The sequence below is a fragment of the Mytilus galloprovincialis genome, chromosome 7 (assembly GCF_965363235.1).
Source record: "Mytilus galloprovincialis chromosome 7, xbMytGall1.hap1.1, whole genome shotgun sequence".
Lineage (NCBI taxonomy): Eukaryota > Metazoa > Mollusca > Bivalvia > Mytilida > Mytilidae > Mytilus > Mytilus galloprovincialis.
The window spans coordinates 83,640,006-83,662,319 of record NC_134844.1 but is presented as its reverse complement, the minus strand read 5'-3'; the positions used below and the strand labels follow the sequence as shown (position 1 = coordinate 83,662,319).

Sequence of the window (22,314 nt, the reverse complement as noted above, 5' to 3'; positions counted from 1 at the left end):
TATCTTTAGATCATTCAGGGCCTTAATTAATTGTTCACTAACTGCTTTTCATTTTTATTAGGGTATCTTAACGGTGGCCATCCCAGAATAGCGTTTTGGATGTCCCAAATCTATAAAGTGTCAATTTGATTATATAAAGATATCATTCTTCTAACTTCGGCTGATTCCGCTTCTCTCCGTTCGAATCAAACGAGTTTTGTGACCAATGATGTAAATATAAATCGGGAAAATTCGACTGTTCTCGGCGTTGAAACGATAATTGCTGAAGTAATATGATTGGTTCGTGATCGAGTATTTTACTAACTCCTTCATATAAATGTTTAATTTGCTGTATGAGACTTGAATAGATCAGCGGTTTAATCAGAGAAAGGTAAGGTCTTTATAACATGTACAACAAAAGTGGGTGTACTATATTTTAAAAGGAAATGTTGACGGCTCTTACTAATGAACCTGATGTATGAATATATACATTGAAAAGATATAAACAAGTCTAAATTGAAAATAAATATAAATAAGATACAGATATACGAGTAATCTTAATTGATAGTTTTGTTTGTCATCATTTTTCATTTCTAATGAAATATACCATTTTTTAAAAGCAGTTTCACACATTAGTGCTTTGTTAATAACCTTTACTTACAAAGAAGACTTCAGACAGTTTCCTACATATACTCAATTCTAGTATAAATTCAATCTGTAAATCTGAACGCTTTATTTACTAAATTTGCGGTAAAGGAAAAATACAAGGAACTATGCATGGCAGAATTGCGCAAGCTGTTTACAAACAACAGTCAAATCTTCTTTATACTTGCATATACTTAATTAAGTCCTGGTATCTATGATGAGTTTATTTAGTCCGATAACGAAAACTATTATGATTTATATAGGCACAAAAAATATAATATACTTATAATCTATGATCTTAAGTTTTTATTTCTTTTCCAGCATTTATTGATTGAACTTTCAGAAGATGAAGACCCTGATATTGTTTTGTTGCCTTGTGGCTGCAATTTTTGCTTCTCCTTTTAAATTCAAATTTAAGGAAGGATCTGCCATTTATGATGCAGTTGCCCATACTGCATCGGTAAGTAGAATATATATCGAATGTTGAAAATAACTGACAAGTTAGCAAAAGTTTGAGCACAAATTAGATTTATAAACATATGGCTTTAACGACTGAAGAAGTAAATCGTATAAGTTTCATCATATCATTAAAGTCCTGAATCATGTGCAAAGGTTATTTTAGGTGTGTTTAAGATCATGTTATTGTAGATTAATTTGAAATACATGAAAGATCATGACTCGAAACAAACTGCTGGTTTCGAAAATAATTAGGTTCAAAATTTGATTTATGTTTGCTTTATTTAGTTTTATGACAATTTTAAGATTATCTTAAACTTGTAATTTTATCATTAAAAAAATCAATAAAATTTATTTAAAAAGTCTTATGAAGACGCCGATTGGATTATTCTGTCCAGAATTTGGCCGGTAAGGAGTTTCAAATATAAAAATTTCAAGACATCAAAGAAAAAACTTTCAGCAACAAGTCATTAAACGTAAATGTTCGCGTGTAGAAATATCTTCCCTGAAACTAACTTTAGAAACTAAAATCACAAGGTAAGCAAATATCAAGCTCTCACATTTGTCTTGTTAAAACATGTATCTTGAAATCACGGATAAAAAAATAAGTGAAAAATTTAACCAATCTTTAAAAATAGAAAATATTTATAAAACTACCAAAAATGTTGACCTAGATCTAAATGATATATTTAAAATGTAATTATATCTACTGGTCATATAGAAGTACCATTTCATTGTTTTATTGCTGTCGTCTAAAAACTAATGATGAATAATATTCTTTGAACGAACAAACATCAACTATAAGTGTATCACCAGCCAGTAGTCAACACTATAGGGCTGACATGAATATCAATAATGTGGTCATTATTTTGATAAATTTTCTGTTTACAAAACTTTGGTGCAACTTTTTCGGAACTTTGGATCCTCAATACTCTCCAGCTTTGTAATTGATTGGCTTTTTGAATATTTTGATATGAGCGTCACTGATGAGTCTTTTGTAGACGAAACGCGCGTCTGGCGTACTAAATTATAATCATTGTACCTTTGATAACATTTGTGTTGGAGAGGAGTATATACATATTCATGAGAACTTACTGGCAACATATAAATACCTAAGTAAACAAATGTGTGTGACTACACAAATCATTATCATCATTTAACAAGAATTGACAGGTTTTTTTACACTCTCTGTAACGTAAAAGTCAGAACTTGATCATTGGATTTAAATGACACAATTGAATCCATCGAATAGCAGGTGCGTTATAATGATTTGCTGCTTCACATGACCAGACGATATTTTTTGTGGCAAAGGTGTTGTCCATATTTGAACTTCAAATCAAACTCCGCGGGGACAAATTAAACTTTACCGAAAGTTGAAGGTGATTTTTTGGAAAATAACGGAATCAAATTATAAGTTTCCATGTTTTTTAAATTTCTAACAAATAAGCAAAGTGACTAATAATTTTTATGTTTTTCAAATGCACAATGAGAGCCGAATCATGTATGAAATTTGAAATTACTCAGTTACGTAAGAACCAATTTAATTTCTTCTATACGCATTTATCGATAAAATACTTATATAATAAATATAGTTTGGTTATATCATTACCGAAGAAACATTTTAAAAAAATGAAGTTGACGAAAAAAAGCTACGAAATTTACCCCAATTTCTGATTTATATATTCATTACATTTGCAAGTAACACGATCGTAAGTAATAAATAATACACTTTTTCCAAACAGATGGTACACAAGAGAGACACTGTAAAGAGAGATGCCATGGCCATGGCCTTTAGATGGATTGATACCGATAGAGATGGACACATTAATGGTAACGAATTTGCCGCATTTTATGCAAATGCACACATACCTGGACTGGACTACAGCCGGAGTCGATGGAGACAAATATTCAACTTAGCCATACCTCAAATTGACACAAACGGGAATGAAGAGCTAGAAATTGGAGGTAAGTTTAGTGGTTTCCTTATATAAAATAGATAATAGTATAACACCTTGAAAGCACTAACATGACAAAATACGAGGACGAAGAAAACAAAAGATAACCAAAGCCCTGATTATCAATTAAGCACTAAACGAAAAATAATTATAATAGACATCGACCAAGAACAGATATTTGTTTACAGGCTACTGATTTTGGTCATGTACATAATAAGGTGGGCTAAATTGCTTTTAAGCACACCAAAGAGACGGAAAATGTCAAAATTTTGTTTTACACATGCACAATTTGATGTTTAGTACATTTAAATTAACATTTGTGAACTCACCTTTTTCTTGTACACTGGTATGTTTGTGTTTATTCAAAATGAAAAGATCCCGGGTTATTTATTTCAATGTTCTTACTCAGACTATAATTGGTTAATTGGTAACCATTGTAAGTTGACACAAAAGACGACTAGAATCTACCATACAGTGTTGTCATTTATGAGCCAAAATATCAAGGATGTAATCAGAAACTAAAAGTCGAAGTGAAACGGGATTGCTTCCCTTAGAACATAAGTACGTAAGCGGTTTAGGTAGGGAAGTACTTCTTATTCTTAGTCGCTTTGACCGCCGCATTGTAACACAGAGGTCAAGGGTTCCAGTTGGAGAAAACAGCATGATTTTGAAAGTAGAATCACGTTCTCCGGTTACAGAAGAAACGCCATAAGATATGACATTCTACATTGTCCCCAGTCTAAGAGAAGTATTAATTGGTACAGAAGACTCGTTGCGTTAACAATCATTATGCTTACAGCTTATATATATTCGTTTTTTTCTTGTTTTTTTGTAGAATTCCGGTCTTTAGCAGAACATGGATTGAGAGGATATTAAAGACACATTGTGACAACGTTTTACCCGTTGTTCTCACAGCTATTACAGACACATTTACCTAAAAGTCTGATTCAATATTAATCATTTTCAGTTCTGACTTTAAACAAAATTTGTGTCTGTTTTTCTTATCTATTTTTTGTCTGCTTTAACCGAAGCTGCTCTGCCCAAATTATAAACAAATTTAACACATTTTTAATGTATCAATATAAATTTTGTCTTTTTATTTACGCGATTTATAATCCAAAGCTGGCTTTTCATGTTGCTTATCATTTGCTCTATGACAAAAAGTTGCCTTCTTGCATTCATACAACTTTAAATATTGATTTTGATACTAAAATTTGAAAGAGGGTTTACTAAAACTTTGATACTTTTAACAATGTTTGTATCTTTCAAATAATGAACAAGCAAGTTATAGTTTTCAATTATTCAGGAACAAATAAAATAATGAACATTTTCCCTTGTTTGTTCACTTTGTTTTTGTAGTTTATATAGTCAGATATAAGAAGATTTGGTATGCGTGCCAATGACACAACACTCTATCCAAGTCACAATTTGTAAAAGTAAACCATCATCGGTCAATGTACGACCTTCAGTACGAAGACCTAGCTCACCGAACAAGAACCTATAAAGTGCCCCGAAATAACTGGTGTAAGCAATTCAAACATTAAAATCAACAGTATTACCTATATAAAAAATAGAAAACGAAAAACGAGAAATAATTATGAACCACATCAACAAACAATAACCACTGAACAACATATTTCTGATTTAGGACAAACGCATGCAACGGGTTTATACGATTTAACATTTTTCACAGGCGTAGACATTCAGCAACCTAAAACAATAGGGTAACATCACAACATTAAAAGACACACTATAAAATATCAATTTAAATAGCTATAACTAAATCAAAAGGTAGACTTACAATTTTCAGAAGTTAATGACTTAAAGCCACATATTCATACATATATCTTAAACTAGAACGTATGTATTTTTAAAAATAAACTCCTTTTAAGAAATAAGGAGATGTGGTAAAATTGCAGATTAGACAGCTGTCAATATACAGGCCAGTAGTCATGTTGCATGTTAAGATAGTCGGTAAAATAAATTAGCCACTCAAAGTGCTAGTGACCTAATAGCATATATAAATGAAGACACTAACACGCTGCGTCATGATCACTGTCTTAGTAATAATAAATTAATTTAAGAAGATGTGGTATGATAACCAATAAGACAATTCTCCATCCAAGTCACAATGTGTAGAAGTAAACCATTACAGGATTGTTACAATGCAGATTTTCCTTTTCTATTCACTTTTGGTTACGATAAAGTAAATGTTTGTGAATGACAGTGAAAAGTGCTACTTATTTGGTGTTTTTTAACAAATCACTTGTCCCAGCTTATCTTTTACTGAAGCACACAAAAAATTATTTTTGCGTTTTATTGCCGAACAAAGTACAAGTTACATGCTACTCATTTTCAAAGTTTTCACGTTACAAATTCCAATGCGTAAGCTGTCTGTAACATCTTTCGTAGAAGAATCATCTTTGAATTTGCCGAATCCATAAGTAAACTCAACTAAATCATGTAAATAAAACAGGCATAAGTGCTGTCATTTATGCTCTTCAACTTCGTACTTTATTTGGCAATTTTAACATTTTTGGATTCGAGCGTCACTGATGAGTCTTTAGTAGACGAAACGCGCGTCTGGCGTATATACAAAATTTAGTCCTGGTATCTATGATGGGTTAATTTACATGCCTTATGGTTTAGTCGTTGTCAATAGAATGGAATTTGATGCGACTGTCATACAAGTAAAATGTTTAGTTACCTTTAAAACCAGGTTCAATCCACCATTTTGTTTTCATGAGAAAATGCCTTTACCAAGTCAGGAATATGACAGTAGTTATTTATTCGTGTGATGTGTTTGAGCTTTTGATTTAGCCATTTGATTGGGGACTTTCCTTTTTATTTTTGTGATTAAACTTTCATCAGTTTTTATGGACTACATACTTTTCGACAATGTGTTGCATCATCACCATATATAGATTCCCAAGAGAAGAAACAATAAACTAAGGTAAAGGCTTCTATTATATTCTCAATACAGTTCAAATCGTTTGAGGTACAATTAAACCTCTATATTTACATGAAAGTTGTCATCTCGAAATGCAGTGCTGTCCAAGCTTGAATATCATGTAACTTAGTTACACAAAACCGTGAGAAGAATAGTTGAAGGATTTTTTCTTGAAAATTTTTAACTCGTAACAGGCTTCTTTAAACAGGCACCCAATGTCCATTTTTTTTTTTTTTTGGTATTTGAAGAGAGAGATTAAGGTTCATAATTAGCCCTTAATTTTTCCTATATCATTTAGAATTATAATCAAAAAATGTCTCTTGCCAGGAAAAGGTAATAGAAAAAAATTGATCTTACTGGACTTCATTTATGGTGTATTCGGTTTGGATGGTACACAATGATTGGAGTTCGGTTAAACAAATCAATTTTTACACCAAAACTTAGTAAAATATGCATAAATATTATAATGATTTCAAACTTTTATTGGAAAAGAGAGGCAAAAGATAGCCAAGGAATATTCGAGCTCGTAAGTCGAAACATAACTGACACAGTCATTGTAAAAGGTGAAAAAAAAAATACCAAAAGACAAACAGCTGTCTATATATTACAATATACAAAACTTATGACTAAGCAAAATGAACCCCATCAAGAAAGTTGATCGGAGCTGCAAGGGTAATTCGATTCGGCACCGCATATGCCACCAATCGTGATGCTGATGTAAGTACAAATCAATGATTCGGTAGGTAAAATGCAAAGGAAAGTGGACGGGATAGGATTGACGACAAATTGAAACTGTAGGTCGTCATCTGTGAATCGGAAATTCTATAACTGTCAACACCTGGTGATTGCGTCTGTAATATTTCAAAGAGATGACTTCAATTTCAACACGAAAAACACTTGGTTTAAAATCTTCCTTGTAATATGAAATGATGGGAAATGCAGGCTCTTTAATATTGCACAACTGGAGAAATATACTCTATTTTGTGACTTTGGAATGTTGCTTCATTGAAATGAACCAATTAACAATTAGTTAGCTGCAATAATCTCTTTTAAATGTTTTGTTTTTTTGTTGTGTTGATCTCAACAAATCCGTAAATACTTCATGGTTGTCGTTTGTCAATAAGAAGATAAATGTGGCAGACATAACTATAGATGTTGATCCTTTATTGCAAGTTAGAATGGATTTCAACTTATCGCCATACTTGTGTATTTGTTCTTTAACATTTGACTGTGGCCTTGTTGATTTTTTCATTGTAAACAGGAAAATTAAAGTATAGTATGACTTATATAGCTGACTACGCGTTATTGGCTTTGCTTATTGTTAAGGCCGTACGGTGACCTTTAATTGATAACTTCTATGTCATTTTGGTCTCTTGTGAAGTATTGTCTAATTATATAAACAAAAAAATGAATAAATTATTAATTAACAATTTTAAAAAACTGTCAATCAGATCTGCTGGCTAGAAAAAAACATTTATCCTGGTATCTATGTTAGGTTCATATGCAGCCTTGAGACTATAGGTAACACATCTAATTAAAAAAAACAATGACGTCTTTGAAATTTTATGCAGTCCAAATCATAAAACCAAAACAAATAATGACGTATGTTGTATATTATGCAGTCCAAATCATAAAACCAAATCAAACAATGAAGTCTATGGTATGTTATATAGGCCAAATCATAAAACCAAATCAATTAATGACGTGTATGGTATGTTATACAGGCCAAATCATGAAATGAAATCAATTATTGACGTTTGTGGTATATTATGCAGGTCAAATCATATTTGATACCACAAAACTTTAATATTGATTAGAAGGAACAATTAGCTAGGAAAAAGCCATATGTGAAAGGTAGAAACAGCAGTGAAACAAAATGTTCTATCTTTTTTATTTTAACAATCAAATAATTAGATCTTAGCCAAGACAATTTCGAAGTTGTTGAGCAATGATAATAGCTGTTTATAGTTTAAACGTTTTTAAACTTTTTCGAATTTTGGGTCCTCAATGCTCTTCAACTTTGTATTTATTTGGCTTTTTAACTATTTTTGATCTGAGCGTCACTGATGAGTGTTATGTAGACGAAACGCGCGTCTGGCGTATAAAATTATTATCCTTTTACTTTTGATAACTATCAAATCCGTAAATAATTAGACTAATCTTCTTCATAATAATCATTATTAGTTTTAACTATAAAATTGTAAATTGCATATGTTACAATTGTTATAAAAACATTTTGGAAAGAGGACAGTCACGTTGCATACTGGTAAGCTTTGTTTATGATTTTTATAACTGAATCTGTGGATACCACCAGGTTCTACAAGGTTATACCTTACAATAACGTAAAGAAAATGCATTATGCCTATGAAGAGTTTGATCGATTTCAAAACTTGTTGTTAGAGACCAACCGTTTAACCTAATGGGGTTATGGATTCTATGTTTGAGTCAGAATTTTATTTTTGATCAGAGCTCGAACAATTTTATTTATTTCTTCAACGCTATCAATCAAATTATTTTGTTCAAAATTTATCATTATAAGTAATTGGTGAAATCTGGATATAGAATATTTTTCTCTCTCTGCTTGAACATACATATTTTTCTTGATCTAAAAGCTGCCTTGAGAACAGCAACCCTCTACCAATGAAATCGTGATAAAAATACAAGCCCTAAGATATTATATCAACTTGTAGATATATACTTCGTTTGCAGGTCCGTGGGAATGGTCTTGATACTGATCGATAATGTCAGTTTCAGACAAATTTTTGTTTGATTCAGGTTGATTGTTGCAGTATCATGTATCCCTACATTGGACCAGGATACTTTTATCAACGTTGGTCATTCTTACTTTATATGTAATAAAGCAGTATCAACTTCTTTAATTTGTCTTTTGGCATGAATTGTGGAATACTTTTACCAGTTTAAGGAGTCTTACATTGGGTGTACTTAAACCTGAGCTCATAAGAATTTAAGTATCCACATCTCATTCACGCCACCGCAATTACTTTGAAACCCGTCTTTGATTTGCTTATACAATTTATGTTTATAATTTTGAAGGAAGCTCTTGTAAGACCAACCAATGTTATGTTATCTGGAAGAGCACTTATGCAGTTTATGGTGTCCAATATATTATTAATTATAATAATAATAATAATAATTTATAGAGCACCCTATATAAAAAATAAAAATTACTCTGAGGCGCTGTACACACAGCATGGTTATTAAAACCAAATCAAAGACAAAGGCATAAAACATAAACTGTGTTAGATTCAAGTACTAAAATAAAATATATAACAAAAATGCCTACCATAATATAACAGGTCGATACAAAAATAGCAACCTAGGTTAAAAATCATGCAAAACAAGCAAAAATCCTCAAAAGGTATACAAACAAAATGCATTAAAAGTTTCTACAAAACTACATGAACTAGTAAAAACCCGTAAAAGAGAAAGGAAAACATCTGATAAAAAGCAATGCGATAAAAATGAGTTTTTAGCTTTTAGTTAAGGACTTGCATTGTTTTAAACTGTTAGGGAGATTATTCCAAAGAGATGCCGCGGCCCAATCGAATTGTCTTTCACCGTACGTCTTTGTCCGCACTTTTGGAACGGTAAGTAATTTAGTTGAGCTTGAATGCAGAGATCAGTTTTGTACGTGCAAATTGACCACTTCCCGAATGTAAGCAGGACCAATGTCATTCAAAGCGCAGTACACATTAGTAGGTATTTTGAATTGTGGTCTGTATTGGACTGGTAACCAATGTAAATCGGCAAAAATATTCCCAAAATCTAGTCTGGATGTTACTAGACTGTTCACTAATGCTTGCAAGCGGATGTTGTTATAAAGCTGCGAATACGTCCAATGTTAATGTAAGGTGTTGATCAAAGTATACGCCTAGGTTTTCACACAGGATACAATACTTATAACTGTATTGCCGACTTTGAGTAAGAGATTTGGTACACTCGTCTTCAGATGTTTCGGTGTGAATGTGATAAGTTCGGTTTTATCTTGATTAAGTTTTAGCATAGTTTTTGACATCCATGAACTAATGTCGGAAAGACACAATTCAGGTTTTGAAAAATAATTCTCCCAGTTGTCTAGCAGCTTGATAATTGAAGAAATATCCAGGTCTTCATATGTGTTTGAAGTTCCAAATGAACATTGTCAACACATAATTCATTTATAAAGCTATTCATGCAATGTGATTTATACACTAAAACGGCGTCGCGGAGAAAACAACATATATGTCATGGAAGTAAGATAAAAAGGTGTTTGGGCCTTTGAAATTCGATATCAAATTCATAGACCAATACAGTTTTCTAAATTCTGATTTGAACCAATAACCTCACAAACTTAATCCATTTAAAAATAATCGGAAATGATATTTACGTTTTCTTTCTCGCGTTTAACCCATTGCCTGACATAATAAATCAGTATTTTGAATATGTGTTTCCAATAGATTATGGTGGTGGATTAAGGCTCATATTATGTTTCGGGTAACACATTTCGCAAACTAGTTTAAATTGTCGCGATTATGTCAAAACTTGGATCTTCTCTGATATAGTTATATGTAAATATGGCATTAACCTGTCTTGCGATTTGTTTAGTATTAAACTACTGGTTTATACATAAACGCATTAAATGTGTACAACAACATTAATAATAAAAAAGAACTATTTTTAAAAAAAAAAATATCCGACGTATTTAAATTTGAGTATATGTTTAAAAAAAATGCAAAAATCTCACATGCGTAGTTGCGTTCTAAAAGTCATGTACGTTCGTACAACAAAGTTTACATTAAAAAAAATATAATTTTTCCCGAATAAACAGCTGTCGTTGATGCAAAGAGCTATTGAAGAAACAATTATTTTAATAAAAATATAAATCTTTGTAAGATCTAGTTCACCTATTTATAGTTTTTCACTTGCTTTCCATCACGATATAATTAACGAGACGTTTTTTTCAAACACAACCAAATCACACAATGACAGCATTTTGTCCAATCACAGAAAGGATTTTCGAGCATGCGTTTTCTGTTGCCATAGTTAATCATCCTTAGGTTCAAAGGCACAACCAGAACCATACCGACTACGTCGGAAAAGGGAAATTATTTATAAATATTTCGGATAACGAATATCATTCGTCAGTATGATATTGTTTTGTACAATTTAAGTCGTTTATATAAGTTATTTATTGTGTACATGCATCGTTACTCGAAACAATCACGCGCCACAGGCATTTGTCTCTGATTTTTTTTATTTTATATTAAGGTATAAAGTATTTTTTCTGAGACAAGTGCCTGTGTCACGCGAAGAAAGATCGTTGACTAATATTCAGACGTTTAATAGTACAAGTATATAAAGTTAGGCAGTTTGAATGTCTGTAAATAATGTTTTGAACCAGAGGAAACACGTACGACCTAGTTATTATTGAAAACAATGAACAAAATGTCGGATACAATGTTGTACAAAAGGTAACATATGTAAGCATAGATAACTATGGATATTATAGTCTTGTAAAACAGCTTCTCCTATCTCAGAATACAAAATGATCGCCCTATAATTCTTTATATTGTACGATTTCAATCAAAAACAAAGACAATTTGTTATTTAAAAATCCGTCTTCTCATTGTTTCATTCTGTTTGCCATTTGTATTCTTCATATATTTCAGGTAATACAGAATGGTTACTACACAGATGATAGCAGTTTGTATTTTATTGACATGTTGTTTTGCGTTTCCTGGTTGCGAAGAAGATGTCCGATTTGAATTCATCTGAGATAGTCAAACACGCCGTAAAGGTACCACCTTTGATACACTTGTCATGTCATGTGTTTTAATAAGTTCAATAAGTCAGTAAGTCAACGACAAACAATATTAAAAGCACATATTACTGAGGTTTATTAATGTCTCAAGCCATCTGTGTACAATATTTCCTGCTCTTAAACATCCCGATTTTATAAAAATGTTAATTAATAAAGTAAAGAAATAAAAATGAAAATAATAAATTGTAAATTTTAGAAAAACTAAGGTTTTCTACTTCAGGAATAGACAACCTTACGTGTATATGGCAAAACTTTTAGGAATTTTTGGTTCGCAAAGCTATTCAACTTCGTACTTTATTTGGCCTTTTAAACATTTTTTTATTCGTGCGTCACTGATGAGTCTTTTGTAGTCAAAAAGCGCGTCTAGCGTAAATATGGAATCTTAATCCTGGTTTCTATGATGGGTTTATTTTCAACCACTGGGTGGATGCCACTGCTGGTGGAGATTTATTTCCCCGAAGGTATCACCAGCCCAGTAGTCAGCACTTCTGTGTTGACTTAAGTTATCATTGATATGTTCATAACTATAAATTAAATGTTAACCTAAGCTTTGAATTTTGGAAAAAACTAAAGCTTTTCCACCTCAGGAATAGATTACTTAAGCTGTATATGGCAAAACTTTTAGGAACTTTTGGTTCTCAATGTTATTCAACTTCGTACTTTATTTGGCCTTTTAAACATTTTTTGTTTCGAGCATCACTGATGAGTCTTTTGTAGACGAAATGCACGACTAGCGTAAATATGGAATTTTTATCCTGGTATCTATGATAAGTTTATTTGCAACCGCTGGGTGGTTGCCACTGCTGGTGGAGATTTATTTTCCCGAGGGTATCACCAGCCCAGTAGTCAGCACTTCTGTGTTGACTTGAGTTATCATTGATATGTTCATTACTATAAATTAACTATTAACCTAAGCTTTGAATTTTGTAAAAACTAAAGCTTTTCTACCTCAGGAATAGATTACCTTAGCTGTATATGGCAAAACTTTTAGGAACTTTTGGTTCTCAATGTTATTCAACTTCGTACTTTATTTGGCCTTTTAAACATTTTTTGTTTCGAGCATCACTGATGAGTCTTTTGTAGACGAAACGCACGTCTAGCGTAAATATGGAATTTTAATCCTGTCATCTATGATGAGTTTATTTGCAACCACTGGGTCGATGCCACTGCTAGAGGAGATTTATTTCACCGAGGGTATATGAAAGACAAGGATGTATAAGAACCGAAATAGTTGAAGAGCTATATACTAGTAACCAAAACGTTATCAACAATCTTTTATCGAAAAAAAACAATTCTCTAACAAGCCAAAAAATTTAAAATATATCACACTCACGAGCCTAGGTTACATCTATAATAAATTAACTCCTCATTGTCCCTTAAATACGTATCATGGATTGAATTAAATAAACATTATACCATTATTACTTTAAGAATTTTTTTTTTTATTCAAACGCATAAAATTAAGAAAGAGAATCTAAAGTCTCTAAAGAGTTTTTGGCTTTAGAGGTATCAAGCTAATAAATTATTACGCTCTTAGTCGTATTTAAGTTTGAAATAAATAAGTATCCGTTATAACAGTTACATATACTACAAATTCGGATTCGCAATAGACTATTTACAGTTCTGACTTTAAAGAAAATTAGTGTGGTTTTAAAAAAAATGTTTAACATGTCATTTGTCCGTTTTAACGTAAACTTTCCAAATACAAAATCGTTTTAAACAATTGTTTTACACATAAATTTGAAATTTGCTTTTTATTTCCGCATTTAGGGATCTGCAGCCTGTTTATCTTATCATATTGCTTAACATTTGCATTCTGGATAATTGTTGCATCGCTGGCATTCATACATTTGTTATTCTTAATTCTTATACTAACAAAATTTAAAGAAAGTTAACTAAAATGTTGGTACTTGTTTACGCTACGTGTCTTTATGAAATACAGTAATAGCAAATTAAAGTTTTTAATTGTTCAGGAACCAATAACATCATGAACTTGTTTGCTTGTTTGTTATTTTTTTTTATCTATAAAAGGTATATATAAGAAGATTTGGTATCAGTGCCAAGGAGACAACTCTCAATCCAATCGCAATTTGTAATTTAAACCATTATCATGTTTATAGGTCAAGGTACTGCCTTGTAGACGAAACGCGCGTCTGGCGTATATACTAAATTTAGTCCTGGTATCTATGATGACTTTATTTGAAAACAAATCCTTGGCTCACAAAGAACAGCAAGCTATGAAAGGCTCCAAAAATTAATAGTTTAAAACCATTTAAAAAAAGAAAAAAACTGTATAATCTACATGAAAAACGAAAAACGAAAAGCACTTATCAACCACATCAACTAACGACAACCATTTAACAAAAAACGGTTCTGCCTTATGACATGTGCAAACAAATGCAGCCAGTTTAAACGTTTCAACTGGCACTGAACTTCAACTTAACCTGAAACATTAGTGTAACACCAAAACGCAGAAACCCGACTTTACAATTATAGCCCGACGAAAAAGGTGAATATCTCAATCAGTCAACATGAGAAGGTTATTTCACTGAGGTCGCGGCCCGAATTGAAATAATTTTAAGGATTGATAATTTTGGACATTCATCGCTTCTTAGAGGCCACAACTATTTTATTATACCGAAGTCACAGTATAAGGGACTTTTAAACGCTTACCTTACTTAATCAAACACAAGTTGATGTTCCCAAATTAATTTGGGTCTTAGAATTTCTCGTCTTTACAACAACGGTAAAAAAAACAAATTGTAAAATATTGATGGCCTTCAAAAAGATCGTTTATAAAAGATATCATCGGCACTAAATACATGTCCAAAGTGTTATTTACTCGCCTCTCTATGGGCTTCCTGTAGCGAACAAGTTGCCATATAGTTTATTTACGCATGTGACGTCATTTTTATGTGTGATAATTCTTGTACAAGTCATAAAACTCAAAAGGTTATTCGCCAGTGATTAAAAAGGTTATTTACCGCTGATGAAAATGTTAAGGGTCTCTTATTTTTCCTTCCTTGCAATCAAATGAAAATTTTGAGAGGTTAATGACTTAAACATGTTAAAGTCAGAGATGCATGTATTTTTATTCAATTAGAAGAGGGACGAAAGATACCAAAGGGACAGTCAAACTCGTAAATCTAAAACAAACTGACAACGCCATGGCTAAAAATGAAAAAGACAAACAGAAAAACAATAGTACACATGACACAACATAGAAAACTAAAGAATAAACAACACGAACCCCACCAAAAACTAGGGATCACCATTTGGAACTCTTGGTTCAATAGATTCCTTGTGAGTAGTAACCCTCTATCAAGAAAATCATGATAGGGAATGCAAGCACGGGAATATCGTATCAATTGGGAGATATATACCCCGTGTGCAGGTGCTGCTGGAATGTTGCTATTTAGAAATAGAAAGTTCACAATTGGATAGCTGAAATCATCTCTTTTGTCGTAAAGTTTTGTCTTCAACCGACCCTCATTGCCAATTTCTAGATGTAAGTCAAGATATGAAGCCGACTTAACTGTATCTGTAGTATCCTTTATCTCCAATTCGATGGGACAGATGCGATCCACATAGTCACCAAATTTTGAATTGTTTAGTGAAAGAACGTGATCTATATAGCGGAAAGTAGAGTTAAAGGATATTGCTAACTTCTTATCTTTCTTTCTAAAAAGTTTCTGCATGAAGTCAGCCTCATAATAATAAAGAAACAAGTCAGCAAGTAGAGGGCACAGTTTGTTCCCATTGGGATGCCGACAGTCTGTTGAAAAACACGTCCTCCGAACGTAACAAATATGTTGTCAATCAAGAAATCAAGCATCTTGATAATATCGGTTTCAGAGAATTTTTTGTTTGAATCAAAATGATTCTTTACAAAGTAGGATTTATCCCTCCCTAAGACAAGATACTTGTATCTACGTTGGCCATTCTTTTTTATGAAGCAAAGTAATACCAACTCTTTTAATTTGTCTTTTAGTTTGGAATGTGGAATACGTGTATAAAGAGTAGAAAAGTCAAATGTTTTAATACTGTTACAAGATGAAAGAGAGTTAGATTGTATGTACTCTAAAAGATCTTTGGAATTTTTAAGTATCCACATCTGATTCACGCTACCTCTAGAATAGGCAGTTTCACAATAAATTTGAAGCTTATGCATTTTGAAGATCAAACAGCTTATTTTGAAATAATGAGATGTGGTAGGATTGCAAATCAGACAACTATCCAACAAAGTACTAAATGAAGCGAGTGTAATCAACAACATATCACTGTACGGCATTCAATAGTGAGAAAAACCATATGCTATACTCAGCTATAAAAGACCCCGACATAAAAAAAAATGTTACACATGGTGCTGGTTAATTTAAAATAAATGCAGAAAACACTTTCAAAGCTTAAAGTTGTAAATATTTCTTTATGGATAGACCAAATGATCATGATGATGTAGATTCTTAATAAAGAAGCGTAATCACTTTGACAGGTCACTAGTCTAATAGATAGTCTATAAGATAAATTCGCTACTCAATGTTCTAGTGACAAAATACATAACCGAAGTATATATTTCTTCACTTACACACTGTGTCACTGTGTAACTAATAAGTCGATATAAGAAGATGTGATATGAGTGTCGATAAGAAAACTCTCCATTCAAGTCACAACTTGTCAATCTAACAAAAATAGATATCTGATTTCGTCAACATACACATCTAACAAGGATCGTAATCGAGTTACTTTAAGTGACCTTTTATAACTTAGTATTTGATCCCAGAAGGAATTTATATCGACCAATAATTAGTACATAGACATATGACATAAATTCAATGTTGAATAAAAACTCAAACATTGTGATTTCATTTTATTGCAAAATAACGTTGAAATATTCATTTCGGAATTCCGGATTAATTATAATATTCCGTGTCAGATGATGAAAAACAAACAAAATCGGTCAGTCACTCTTCTTTGCGACTTTAAAAAAAAATCGGCACCATTGGTAGATTCTGCGACAAGGCAATAATGAATGCACAATGTTTACTTTATCCGTATGTGAACATTCGGTCGGTCGGTCCATTTAACTCTCAAAATAATCTTAGTTGTTTTTATCTATCTTTCAACTAGGCATGTCTTGATAAAAGGCAAAAGATAGATTTCTAAAAAAAAAGGATAATTGGCATTTACGATGAATAGAGCAAAACGAAAGACAAGAATGTGTTGAAATTGCACTGAGGCCCTACCCGCCTGTCTATTCTTTATTCAGTGGGCCGTAAAATTGGGATATAGACTCTAATTTAGCGCATTCCAAACTAAAAGACAAATTGAAAGAGTTGGTTTTCCTTTGTTTTATAAAAAAAATCGCCAACGAAGATACAAGGAAGGGATAAATCCTACTTTGTGAAGGATCTCTCTGATTCAAACAAAATACTCTCTGAAACTGACATTATCAAGATGCTTTATTTCTTGATTGACAACATATTTTTTACGTTCGGAGGACGTGTTTTTCAATAGACTATCGGCATTCCAATGGGAACGAATTGTGCCCGTTTTCTTGCCTCGCATACAACTATTGCCCCCGGCTACGCCTCAGGACAATACTTGCTCCTCGGGACAATAAACTTAAGCTTACTATTCCACTCATATCCAGTCAATAAGTATACATTGCATCATGGTGTCCTTGTGGTGGTTCTGTTTTAATTCAAAGCTGGATTTGTCATGAACAGTAGATGAAATATTATCTCTTTTCTTGTAGTAACAAGAAAGTTTGTATATTCATTGACAGATGTTTTTTTTCTAAAAATGATCCAGTCATTTTTGTTATAATTGGTAGATTGACAAATGAATACGGAATAATTTTGTGTCTATGTTATTGTGATGGTAAAGTTGAGACTGAAAATAAGTAATGTGTCAAAGTGACAACAACCTGACCATAGAACAGACAACAGCAGAAGGTCACCAACAGGTCTTCAATGCAGCGACATGATGAGTTAAATTAAATCAATTGGTAGTTTATATAAGAACTTATATGTAAATTAAGAGATAACCGTATTGTATTTGAGGATTTGCGGGAGTAAACCGGGGGTTTTACTGTCGCAAATTGAGATTACTTGGCGACGTGGAGCGGAGACAGGTAAACGGATATTTGCGACAGTAAAACCCCTGGTTTACTCCCGCAAATCATCAAATACAATTCGAGATCGCCTTCTGCGATTGAAGAGTGGTGTTTTGTTCTGTCAAGTCCCTCCCGCTGTAACTTCTTTAACATTGCAGTAAACATTTGGTTTGAGGTATAAAGCGATTTATCTTCCATAAGAGATTCTGGACGGTTATAGGGAGGGCTTCTTAAATGGCGGCTTATGGAAGCACGGATTCCAACAAAAGTACTTTTTGAGTAGAAGTTCCCATCAGTTGACCTGACGTTAGTGTAAAACTCACGTAAAGAAGTGTTGAGCATTTCTGTGCTGAAGTTTTCAAAGTTGACATCTTTGTTTCTGTCAGCTAGCCATTCTAAAAAAATAGAGATAAAAAGGTTCCTTTAAGCTGTTTATTATTCTAATGTAATTGAAGGACTGGTAAAGTATTACGGCTTTTATGTAACTTTAAGATCTGTAAAAATTATGGCCTTTTTTTATGTGATTCGAGTGGCGTTACTTTAACATGCTAAATGTATTTTTAGCTTGACGTACATTTATTGTTAGGTTGCATATTAAAACCATATATTGTATTTGAGAATTCGCAACAGTAAACCGCTGGTTTCTTACTGTCGCCATTTGAGTAGTTGGCAATACATATGTTTAGAGTTTATGTTTGACATCGTGAGTATACGAGTTTATGCTAAAGACAATGCAATAGTTTCGCAGACTTTCTCATTCAACACATTTTACGCCAATATATTAGTTAAATGGTATTTATTTTAATATGCTGCATTAGAATGGAGTAAACTGTATTTTATTTTAAGCTTGGCCTTCGTAAAACTTGATTTTACTGTCACCAATTATCTGTTTACCTAGCTCTGCTACGTGTCGCCAAGAAAATTGAATTTGCAACAGTAAAATATAGGTTTTACGAAGGCCAAGCTGAAAATACCATAAAGTTATCTCCTAATTTGTTTTAACTTAATATTGTACAGCCATTATGGTTCTTGTCTTGCATATCAAAGTAGTTATATATATATATGATACAGTAGTAATATGTGATATTTTTTTCAATTTCAGTAACAAGTGACGATCATATATGTATGGCCACACAGTGCTGGACTCTGCTACTGAGAGCATTTTGGTTCTGTATGCACTATTTGCCGAAAGAGTTAATGTTGAACCACAACATAATCATGTGAACAGTGAAAGCAAGGAGATGGTGATATTTCGGCCTATTTAAAGATATAGAACATACGCAACTACCTTTAAAATTGAAAAGTGTTCTTGAAAAATAAAAGATGGTTTTCACGACTGTGCCTTCTAAAACTTAGCATTATGCATGTAAAACCAAACTTTGCGTTGTAGACATCTTTGGTTTTCAAGACACAACATATTTGAATTTTGTAGTTTCTCAAGATCACCTTTTGTGATTGAAAGAACAGGGAAAGCAAGGAGATGGTGATATTTGGACCGAGTTAAGAATATAGAATAAACCGATAACATCTTGCAAAAGTGTTTTCTGAAAATTTACATTGGTTTTCATGACCACGCCTTTCAAAGATGAAAATGAAAAATAGTGTGAAGATTTCAATTGTGCAAATAATAATGGAGGATAAATGATCAGAATATAGTAAGCTTTATTGGTAAATGAGAGTTATTAAAATGGAGACTGAATGTGCAGAAAAAGCTTTCCTTCTTTGGATATAAACTTCCTCCTATACATGTACAATGTACATGTAGTTAACTGTATGATTTACAGAATGTGTGATTGCTTCATAATAGCAGCTAGCTGATTTACAATTTTGTGATACAAGATCTACATTAATGATGATGTACATGTTGATACATGTGTCAAATCAATCTAAATAAGAGTATTCAAAGATATTGCCTGTTGCCATGGTTACATATATTGACTATATATATATATACAACAATAGGTCAATGGCAGGAAAATATAAACTTTTTTGTATGATTTATAATCTCTAGTGGTATTGATCATTATAATGAAATTCATATACAATTTACATACTTTTTCTTAAAATGTTTTGTCCATCAGATAACGTACGTTTGAATATTTTGACTCCATATTTTGTCATTTTTTTGGTTTCTTTGCTGTTGGCATCATCTAAAATCAACTCCATTTCCTCATCATCTAGTTCCGCAAAGCGGCTTTGAAGAACAATATTGTTTTCTTTCTGTGATTCTAGTATGTTGACAGCTTCTATCAAGTCAACATCACTCTCAGGGTCAATCAAGGGGTCCACTGCAACAGATAATCAATGATACATGTACATGCTTTATCGTATTTGCAACAGTACGTTGTAACAAAGCTTTTTATTTTTATTTTTTTTAAGGCGATTTTTTGTAACAATAATTTTCTTTGGAAGTTGACAAATACTTTGAATGGGTAAATTCCACTTTCTATCAGTTCGTTACTACAAATGTAAACTAATCGTGCTTAATAGAAAGCACACATTTCGATTTTCAACATTCTTTTGATACAATGTATTTCATTTCTCACAAGATAAACATTGAAAGTCACATTGTTTGTCAACATTGAAGCGATTCAGGCATTCTAAAGCATTCAAAGGGTATAAATATGTCTAGTTTTAATTTATGTTTGGCATCATGAGTATACATATAACGTCACATTGTTAAGTTGCGAAAGACAATGCAACAGTTTCCCTGGACTTTTTCATTTATGTCATTTTACCCCAAAATATTTGTTAAAAGGTATTTGTTTTAATATGCTGCATTAAAATAGAGATAACTGTATTGTATTTTAAGCCTTCGTAAAAGTTTAGAGACAATTGCACAAGAATGGAGATAACTGTATTGTATTTAGGGACTAGCGGGGTAAACTGGGGTGCAAACATCTGTTTACCTGTCTCCTCTCCGTGTCGCCATGTAAACTCAATTTGCAATAGTAAAAACCCCGGTTTACCTACTGGCAAATCCAATACAATACGGTATCACCCAATTTTACGAAGACCAAGCTTTAAATACAATAAATACATGTATCTCTCGGTGAATTTCAGGTTTAAAAATAGTATTTTTTGTGTCTCACTCCTTTTTTTCGCAGCCCAATGTTATGTTGAATTAAAATGAAGTGGTTTTATTTGAAAATTAGCAAGTTTATATGTATTTATATATTTATTTTGATTTGCATGGAAAGGTTTATTCCACTTATTTAAAACATAGATTTTTAAAGACTTTTAAGAGGAGTAACAAAAAAAGAAAAGGGGGCATAACAGAAGAGATAAAGTGTTATGGAGAAAGCTGTGCAAGTTTTATTCTGCTTGAATTTGTTTGACACCTTCGAGATACATCAGCTGCAACCAAGTTCATTTCCATGGGATTTGAATTCAAATCGTCTGCTGTTATGTTGACTGGTGGGTTTTCCGCCGTATCTGTCGTTTGGTCCTCTTAACCCTTCTAATAAACTTGTTTCTAAATTAAAGTTTGGCAACACTAAAGGCATTAACAAAAATAGTTCATTCTGTGAGTTATTCTCGTCATTCGGGTCATTGTTGTCAAAAATAGAGGTATTTAGGTCAGCCATCGTTATGCAAAACAAAACAAGTGCGACGCGTATGAATTTGATATGCGGTTGCGACCTAGTAAAACGTGAAATTTACATAAGCCTGAAATAGATATTGACCAATGAAATTGATTGTTATAAAAATATTGCATTAGAATAATTTTTCTAGAGAAGTTTGTATAAAGCCTTAACACAGTTTACAGAAGATTTAACACTTTTTTCTCTACATATTTATATATTTTTTAATTGAAACGGGCGATGCAATAGCCTCTTATGGTCTGCCTATGTTATTACATAATGATAATGAAGTACAAGTTTGTAAATGGAAATTCCCGAAGGAAAGTACAAATCTATTGAAACATTGTTACAATTGCGGTCATGAAGTACCTCATCGAGAATGAAACCATTTCAATTGTGGATACTTGATTTTGTTTTACAACACTTAAAGTTACGGTTCCGAGTTACTGATTCAATGAAGTGTTTTGACGGAAGTACTTGTTCTTTGTAAATGAAAAGTATCATGTGGATGAATTTAAAAATTATTTTTCACTAAGGTTCCCATTTTTTTTGTTTAACAAAATTTCCATTATTCTTTGAAAAATTATCCTTTTATTTGTTTTTATGTTTATCTCCTCAAATATTTACATTTTCTATTTTTTTTTTTTGGGGGGGGGGGGGGGTCCTTGTCCAGCTTTTACTATACTTATTTGTCTTTTCTTGTTTATAGCTCGTTATTTTATTGATTAGATATGGATTTTTAAATATTTTGGCCTCGAGCATCACTAAAGACACATTGATTGGCGAAATGCGCATCTAGTATAGAAACA

At 32.3% G+C, this 22,314-nt stretch overlaps 2 long non-coding RNA genes across 2 annotated transcripts; both read left to right on the top strand.

Annotated features, from left to right (window-relative positions):
* The first annotated feature begins 283 nt into the window (after positions 1 to 283).
* Positions 284 to 4,365, top strand: LOC143083847 (uncharacterized). The gene is made up of 4 exons (XR_012980899.1): positions 284 to 370; positions 946 to 1,084; positions 2,823 to 3,045; positions 3,871 to 4,365. It is a non-coding gene; the product is annotated as an uncharacterized LOC143083847 (long non-coding RNA).
* Positions 4,366 to 11,545: 7,180 nt separating this feature from the next.
* LOC143083850 (uncharacterized) lies at positions 11,546 to 19,874 on the top strand. The gene is made up of 3 exons (XR_012980902.1): positions 11,546 to 11,782; positions 17,640 to 17,813; positions 19,024 to 19,874. It is a non-coding gene; the product is annotated as an uncharacterized LOC143083850 (long non-coding RNA).
* The last annotated feature ends 2,440 nt before the right edge of the window (positions 19,875 to 22,314 follow it).